General features: G+C 45.6%; 1 pseudogene; it reads right to left on the bottom strand.

The window, feature by feature from the left end:
• Nucleotides 1-1,239: 1,239 nt before the first annotated feature.
• LOC125281892 (immunoglobulin lambda variable 2-18-like) lies at nucleotides 1,240-1,681 on the bottom strand (annotated as a pseudogene).
• Nucleotides 1,682-9,087: the final 7,406 nt, after the last annotated feature.

Here is a 9,087-nt window from a genome sequence, read left to right as displayed (position 1 = left end):
GGTAAATTACAGCCATGACCTCCCCCAAATCAGGTCCTTGCTGTCCCCTGTTGGTCACAGATGGTGCAACCCAAGCACCAGGGAAGGCTGCTGAGTGAGAGCAGGAATTTCTGCTCTGCCTCTTCTCCCTCTTCTTCTTTCCCCCTCCAGTCAGTACCAAGTCCTGAGATTCCTCTTAAATCCATCTTCCTCAAGAAAGGAATGGGTCACCTGCCACACCAGGGGCTTCAGACCCTACCCCTCAGCACCAGCTAGCTTTTCCCCCTTAACAGCCTTATCACAACGTTTGTGTTAGTGTGGCAGTTCTTGGCTCAGGGCTGTGGAAATATTAAGGGTCAAATTAAACCATATCCTGAAGATAGCCGGGATGAGAACAATGGCACAGGCAGAAAAGAAAAAAACTGTTGGTTACTTATACTTTTGAATAAAAAAATATTGAGAGAGTGAATGAGAAAGAGAGTTCAGTCATCATCTGAAACAGCCAAAGTAAACAGGAGCAGTTTTTCCAGGGTTCGTGAATTAGGTAGAAGGGAACTGGGGTCAGGATTACTCTAAAGAGCCCACCTCTGGGACTTAACATCAGAGTGCATTTCTCTATCACATGGGGCAGAAGCCATTCTTCTCTTAATCTCCTCTGTACTGAGACTAACAACTCATAGCTGTGCACCTTCCTGGGGAGAAGTCCTTTCCACTCACAAAGAGCTGCCTGTCCTAGTATGCTTTCTTATTAGATGATTTAAAGGGGAAATAGCATTGGGGCGCCTGGGTGGTTCAGCAGTTAAGCATCTGCCTTTAGCTCAGGGCATGATCCCAGCATCATGGGATCCAGCCCAGCATCAGGCTCCTCCGCTGGGAGCCTGCTTCTTCCTCTCCCACTCCCCCTGCTCATGTTCCTTCTCTCGCTGGCTGGCTGTCTCTGTCAAATAAATAAATAATACCTTTAAAAAAATTTAAAAAAATAAACGGGAAATATCAATCAGGCTGAATGGTCCCTTTCAGAAAAGACGGGACTTTCATGAAATGGACTGCGAATTTTGCGAAGTGTGAATTCCTAAAGAAACTACTGCACCTGCCCCAGAGGATGAAGGGGGCTCCATAGAAATGTGCATCCAGATGTCCCCATGTTGGGTGAGCATCCTCAGAGCAAGTAGGGAGCCTGTAAACAGAGGGCAGGTTTTGGTTTCACTTCCTCATGAAATGGGATCACTGTGAAAAAATGTAGCTACCATCATATGACCATCAGTAATACTCAGCCTCATCTTCAGCCTGGAGCCCAGAGATGGTCAGGGAGGCCGTGTTTCCAGATTTGGAGCCAGAGAAGGGATCGGGGTTCCCTGATGGCCGAGTATTTACATTATACATCAGGAGTTTGGGGAAGTTCCTGGGAGCTCCTGATACCAGGAGACATAATTACCACTCCCAATGTTACTGCTGCTTCTGGCACAGGAGATGGTGATGGTCTGACCCAGGGCCCCAGATACTGAGAGAGGCTGAGTTAGGGAAGACTGTGCCCAGGATCCTGAAAAATGAATGAACACGATCTAGTGAGTTTAGTGGTGGGACCCCAGGTAAGTCTGAGGAGGAGACAAAGGATCAGCCCAGATGTCCCTGTGCTCCCTTTCCTGGAGGGCTCACCTGTGTCCTGAGTGAGGAGGGTGAGGAGGACCAGAGCCCAAGCCATGGTGGAGATGCGCTAAGAGTACTGACTTCTCAGACGCCAACCTTGAGCCTGGCTCCACCATAATTCTCTTATCCACTCCTCCTGCCTCCAGGGAGGGCCTCCATGCAAGTGTACTTCCTGCCCTGCCTCTCCTCACCCACTCTGATGTGATTCTCTATATCAAATACTTCTTCATCGCTGGTAACAAAGCCTAGGTGTCCAGATGTTAACACGTCAGATGCATTCGCTGAATCACGAGAGGCAGAGTCTGTGACAGACCCCAGGATTTCAAGCCAGCCTTGGAATATCCTTGCCTTCTACTGGGGAAGTCTTGGTGTGGCTGGGGGAGGAATCCCAGGACCACTTTGCTGTGCAGGAGGAGGGTTAGGGAAGCTCTCCAAGTGGCTGAGATTAGGGGAAATTCAATTACTCCTCTCGCCAGGAGCACAGGCAGAGCTGGGGTCTCATTCTCCCTCAAATCACTCTTGGTGCCCTCAGTTAACTTTTCTCAACACTCGCTCCCTGCTCTACAGTGCTTTAAAGTTAGGAGATGTTTACTGGAACTTCCATAAAGGGAACTACTGGAATACAACAGATATTAGGCCCCCCTTCCCTTGTGTCGCACATAGAGTGGCTCCAGAAGCACTTTTTTTTTAAAAGATTTTATTTATTTATTTGATAGAGACAGTCAGTGAGAGAGGGAACACAAACAGGGGGAGTGGGAGAGGAAGAAGCAGGCTCCCAGCGGAGGAGCCTCATGTGGGGCTCGATCCCATAACGCTGGGATCACGCCCTGAGCCGAAGGCAGACGCTTAAGGACTGAGCCACCCAGGCGCCCCTCAGAAGCACTTTTGGACCCACCTTCAGGATAACAGATCAGCAAAAATTGCTTTTCCCAAATTCAGGTCCTCGCTGCCTCCTAGTGGCCACAGAGCATAAAGGCCAAGCACCATGGAAGGCAGCTGAGGGAGCTGGAAACCCATGGTCTTCTCCTCCTCTTGCCCACCCTCCAAATCCTCCCAGCTCTGTCCCAAGCTCTTATCCTTTCTGGTGCAATTTGAGATCCTTCCCATTTTCCCTTTATTTCGTACATAATGACACATGGCATCTGCAACATTGAGTCGCCCACATGCTCTTTCTCAAAGTCACCAGGAAGCCACATCACAGGGATAGAGTGTGTAGGGGGAGGTGGCTCAGGGCTGAGGAAACATCACACATTGAATTAATCCAGCCCCAGCTGGTTCAAGGATGACAAAAGAGGGATATTGAGAAAATGTTTGTATTCTCAACATGATTAAGAAATAAGAATAATGCAAGAAATAGAGATCTGAGTAGAGTGGAGAAATACCTCATTGAAATCCAGAGAAAGGATTCAGGGTCTGAGCCTCTGGGAGAAGGAGACGGGAGTCAAGATTGGCCTCGGGGGTCCTGCTCCAGGGATATATCACAAGGCAAGTCTGTGTGCCCAGGAAACACAGGATGTTCTCTATCTGCCTCTTGGTGCACATTTGTGACCTGACCTCACAGCTAGGTACTTCCTAAGCAAAGTCTCTTCATCCACAGAGATGTTTGACCTAGTGTGCTTTCCTAGAAGCAGGTGGGTTTGGAGAAAAACTGTTCAGCACTCACGGCTTCTTTCAAGGAGTTTTGTGGAAAAGAGATGCTCTGATGAGACTTTTCATATCACTATTCATACCATAAGACAGAGGCTTCAAGAGCTTCTGAACAATGTGTCTCTGGACCAGACCATGGGATGAGCAGAGTGGAGACCACTGGGATGGGGGCAAGGAAAAGTGTTCTGGGAAACAAGAATTGTTTGGGACTTGAGATTGTTTATGTGCTTTAAACATTCAACTACTAAACTCTTTAGACCATTGTTTAAGTAATGATGTCTAATTTTTGGATAAGAATACCATCATAACTAGATCATGACCTTGTCAGAATCAGGGACGCATCTGAAACTAGACTTGCAGCCCATTGGTTTGGATCACCGTGTCTTGGGATCACAGCAGAGAGACCACCTGTGAACATTCTGGTGTCCACATGCTTCCTGCAGAAAACCAACACTGCTCTTCCCGAGGAGATAGCATGCATCTGTTTCATCTCTGTGAGTACTAGCAGCACCCTCAGGGCCTCCATAATAGAGGACTAAGGGTTTCATGTCAAGTCTTTTTGAGTATTCTGCCCACACAATTACACATCACAGAAATAATAAGCTTGATTACCACAAAAGGAGGCAAATCGAACACTTGCACATAATATGATGAATGCACAATACAGCTAAAGCATGTAAAGTTTTTAAAACACAAAAATCAATATCTAGGTTGTATCATTCAGGATATAATAAGTACAGAGATTCCTTTAATAATAGCAAGTTAAAGGATAGAGAGAGGAAGAGAGAGAAAATATCCAGATCATATGTATGGTATCTGACCCAGAAAATCAATGGACACATGAATGGTTACTCCTTCACGGCTGATTCCTTCCAATGTAGTATAATAAAAGCACGGGTGGATTAGTTGGCCTCAAGGACTTCTAAAACATTTCAAATCGTTCTATCTGAAGTGTCTATTTTCTCATCTTTTAAAAGAAGATTTTGAAACAGGTACTGTTGAATTATTTGAGAAGACATAGAAGACTGTTCTTGCAGTTTGAGGCACAGCATACGAGACAGAAGGGCTATGGCAGCTCCACAGATCTCATGTTGGAGTGATCCTGTTCACTCCACATCTAGCCTGTGATTTTCCTGGCAATATCCCTATTATGAAAATAGAGACTAATTTCTCAGAAGGAACCTGTGGTCCCATCTAAGAGGAGACAGAATCCAAGGGCAATGGGGGCTCCCTGCCCTCCCGTGCGATGTGGGTACTTTGTAAAGATCTCACTGATGCCATGACAGTCAGGGAGCACGGCTTCCACTAGAGGCCCTAGAGCCCAATCAGACAATGGTCCCTCTGCCAACTTGTTTGTCTCCGTGAAGAACCACACCCTACAGCAGGTGCAGCCTCTGACCAGCCTCTCATAGACAGGGATCCATGACTCAGGGCACTATTCTGTGTTCAGTAGCACAAACTCCATTCCCACTGTGCTGACAAAGATGCTGAGGGATTCCATGTACGACACTGTTCTGGCCTTAATAATTCAATAATTCAACAAGGAAAGTGCTGACTGTTTACTGGGGAAAGGAAGAACGTATGTGGTGAGAAGATTTTTGAAAATAATTGATGGTGATACATTATGGAAAGATTGAGCTCTGAAGTGGGTGAGGCCTATCCGGAGAAACCAAACTATACACATTGTGTTGTGTGTGTGCATATGTGTGTGTGTGTTTAATTATTGTATTTTTAAATGTATGATATACTTATATGCATTTATATAAGTATATAATATACTTTATACATATATAATATGTCTTGTACATAAGTATAATATATATAAATTATATGAGGTCTACATTATATATAAATATACAAAAATGATACATATACATTTAAAATATATTTGTATACTTGTGAAGTGTATCCAATCAGGACGGACTCACATGATCATTGAGACAGGGAAGTTCGTGAGCTGCCATCTGCCACCTACAGAACCAGTATAGTCAGCGGCATAATTCACTTAGGTCCCAAAGGCCTGAGAACCAGGGAAGCCAGCGGATCCAGGCCTTCCAGCCCATCGGGAGAAGAAGGTGATGTAAGATTCCCAGCTCAACCAGCGATGTTAGAAGTTAGGTGAATTCCTCCACCTATGGCCTTTGTTCCCCTCAAGCCCTCATGCATTGGGTCAGACACACACCTTAAGTACAACAATCTACTGTATTGAACCCACAAATTCAAATTCTAATCTCAGCCAGGAACACCCTCACAGGGACACCCAGAAATAAAGTTTCCTCTTTGCACCCTGTGCAGGTTGACAAAAAAACCTCACCATCTCAGTGAACATCCTTCCTGATTCCCCAACAGGGAATGAGGTTGTTGTGAGGACATGGCATTTCCAGTGATCAACTGGGAAACTTCTGGCAACATGTCTAGAGTTGGTCGCCCCCGGGGTCTTCTGATACCCAGGCCTAGCTTTATTCAGTTGTTCAAGGACTACATAGATTTACTGTTAAATCTTTTAATAAATTTATTTGGGTTTATATAATTAGTGATCCATTCTAACTGCAATTCCAGCTAGATATCAGTTGCTCATCAGGAAAATGGATGCTTTGGCTTTCCTGAGGAAAGAGGGACACATCCAACAGCTTTCTCTTCCAATCTAGAAGAGAAGGAACCATTTTCTAAAGAGCTCTGGATAACGGGGACTGTCTCTTCATTTCTATGTGGCTGATTTGAAAAGTAGAGAAGAGTCCCATTCTGGGACCAGAGCACAAAGGCAAAGAGGAAGCCATCATTGTACTCATCAGATGCAGTGTTACCCTAGGATGTTCTGGTGATCAAGCAGAGGAGGTAAAGGAGAACTGATTTTCAGGACCATCCCTCATGAAGCCCCCTCTGCACAGGGTTGGGAAGCTTCTGCAGGGCAAGGGGGAGCCTGTGAACACAGGGAAAGTTTTGGTCTCACATTTCCATAACGTTGGAAATTAATACTACCAGCAGTGATAACCGGTCTCACTTTTAGCCTAGCGTCTGGAGATGGTCAGGGAGGCTGTCTTGCCAGACTTGGAGCCAGAAAAGCAATCAGGGACACCTGAGGGCCCTGTTTTTGTACAGTAAACCAGCAGTTTCAAAGCCATTCCTGGGTGCTGTTGGTACCAGGAGATTTCATTATGACTCCCCAATATCATGCTGCTTCCAGCACAGGAGCTACTGACAGTCATTCCCAGAGTCTTGCAGAACACGAGAGGCTGAGTTAGGTTAGACCAATCCCATGGCCTAAAAAGGGAAGAACACACACTGCTGAATTCAGTCCTGGGGCCTTAAAGAACTGAGGAAAAGGAGACAATGATCAGCTTAGATGTCCCTTTGGTTCCTTCCACAGAACTTCAAGAATGCCTTGAGTAAGGAAGTTGAGGAGGACCCGAGCCCAGGCCGTGGTGGAGACACCCCAAGAACACTGACTTCTGAGACCCCTACCCCGGTCCAGGCTCCTCAAAACCTCACTTATCCCCTGCCCTTGCCCCAGAGAATGGAAAGGCCTCTATGCAAATGTGCTTCCTGTATCTTCCTTTCCTCACCCCTTCTTACCTACCCTGCATTCTAGATAGTTTTCCATCCCAGGGCAGCAGAACATAGATGAAGGATTAAAACATGTTGACAAGAATTTTCTAGGACACAACTCATGTTGGTGCCCAAGAAATGGAGCGAGACTTGGAATGCCCCTTAGTTCCTACAGTGAGTATCCCCATGCAGTTGACAAATAATCCCAGAACTTACCCTTTGTGCCATGTGGATCGAGGGTGAGAACAGGGCCATGAAAGGCTGGGATTAGGACAGATTCACTCTTTCTTTTGTAGGCACCAAAAACAGATCTGGAGTTGTTCACATGCCTCACAGCCTTCTTCTCCTCCTCGATAGCATGGGTTCTCATGGCTCTTTTGGTCCACTTCCTCAAGGGGCTCTGAGTCTGAGGACTGGAGGTGTTTGTTGGACTTTCAAGTTACAACTTATTGAGACAGAATAGATTTGGGTCACCCCTCCCACGTGGTCCTCTTCTGCAGCACTCAGGAGGAATCAGCTCTTGGGAATTCTCATTCATGACCTTCCCTAAATCCATATCCATGGTACCCCCTGGTGGCCACACGTGGTGCAACCCAAGCACCAGGGAAGGAAGCTGAATGAGAGCTGGAATCCCTGCTGTGATCCTTCTCCTCCATCCTTCTTCCCAGCCCAGTTACTACCAAGTCCCTAGATTCCTCTTCAATCCATTAGAGTTCATTTGACTTTTTTTCCATCTTCCTCAGGATTGGAATAAGTCACATACCATACCAGGTGGCTTGGACTCACCTCTCAAGACCAGGTAGCTTCTCCCCTTCCCCAGACTTGTCACAGGGTTCCTGTTAGTGTGAAAGTTCTTGGCTCAGGGCCAAGGTAATGTTAGAGGTCAAATAAAAGCAACCCCTGAGGGAAATCTTGATGAGCACAATGGCACGGGGAGACCAAGTGTTGATTTCTCATGATCTTGATATCAAAACTATTGCAGCACGACAGACCCCTCCACCAGAAGGCAGGCTGAAAAATCAAGAAGCCCACATCCCTAAGGTCCCTGTAAGAGAAGTGCACACTGCCTGGGTCCTGGTCAATAATTTGGGCTCTGGACAACCATGCAACTCTCCCCATCAGAATGATGAGAAGGAGAAATCCCCCCCCCCCAGCAAAGAAAAGACAATGAGTCTGTGGCCTCTGCCACAGTACTAATGGATATGGATAAAACCAAATTATCAGAAATGGAATTCAGAGTAACAATGGTCAAGATGATGTGTAGACTTGAAAAAAGTATTAACAAAAATGTTAATGAGAATATAGAATCTCTAAGGGCGGAAATGAGAGTGAATCTGGAAGAAATTAATAATTCTATGAACCAAATGCAGTCAAAACTAGATGCTCTGATGGACAGGGTCACTGAGGCAGAAGAACATATTAGCAAATTGGAGGATGGGTTAGTAGAAGAATAAGCGAAAATAGAATCTGGACTTAAAAAATTCCATGCCCACGAATGTAGGTTACAGGAGATCACTGACTCAACAAAACGATCTAATATAAGAATCATCGGCATCTGTAAGGGGGTGGAGAAAAACAGAGGTCTAGAAGAGATATTTGAACAAATTGTAGCTGAAAACTTCCCTAATCTAGCAAGGGAAACTATCATTCGTGTCCAAGAGGCAGAGAGGACCCCTCCCAAGCTCAACCAAGACAAACCTATGCCAAGTCACATCATAGTGCAATTCGCAAATATTAGATCCAAGGACACAGCATCGAAAGCGGCCGGGGCAAAGAAATCTCTCACGTAGCAACGCAAAGGTATCAGAATTACGTCAGACCTGTCTACACAGACCTGCAATGAGAAAAAGGGCTGGGGGGGGCATTTTTAAAGCACTTTCAGAGAAAAACATGCAACTAAGGATCCTTTATCCAGCAAGGCTGTCATTCAGAATTGATGGAGAAATAAAGACCTTCCAGAATTGCCAGTCATTGACCAATTTCGTAACCAGAAACCGGCCCTCCAGGAGATATTAAGGGGGGTTCTATAAAGGTAAAAAGGCTCCAAGAGTGATACAGAACAGAAAGTCACAACCAATAGAAACAAAGACTTTACTGGCAACATGGCATCATTAAAATCATATCTCTCAATACTCAGTCTCAACATAAATGTCCTGAATGCTCCCATAAAAGCAACAAGGTTGCAGATTGGATAAAAAGAAATGACCCATCCATTTGCTGTCTACAAGAGACTCATTTCGAACCCAAAGATACATTCAGACTGAAAGG

The sequence above is a fragment of the Ursus arctos genome, unplaced genomic scaffold (genome assembly GCF_023065955.2).
Source record: "Ursus arctos isolate Adak ecotype North America unplaced genomic scaffold, UrsArc2.0 scaffold_34, whole genome shotgun sequence".
Lineage (NCBI taxonomy): Eukaryota > Metazoa > Chordata > Mammalia > Carnivora > Ursidae > Ursus > Ursus arctos.
Note: the sequence above shows the minus strand (reverse complement) of the source record. Positions and strands in the feature narration are given on the sequence as shown.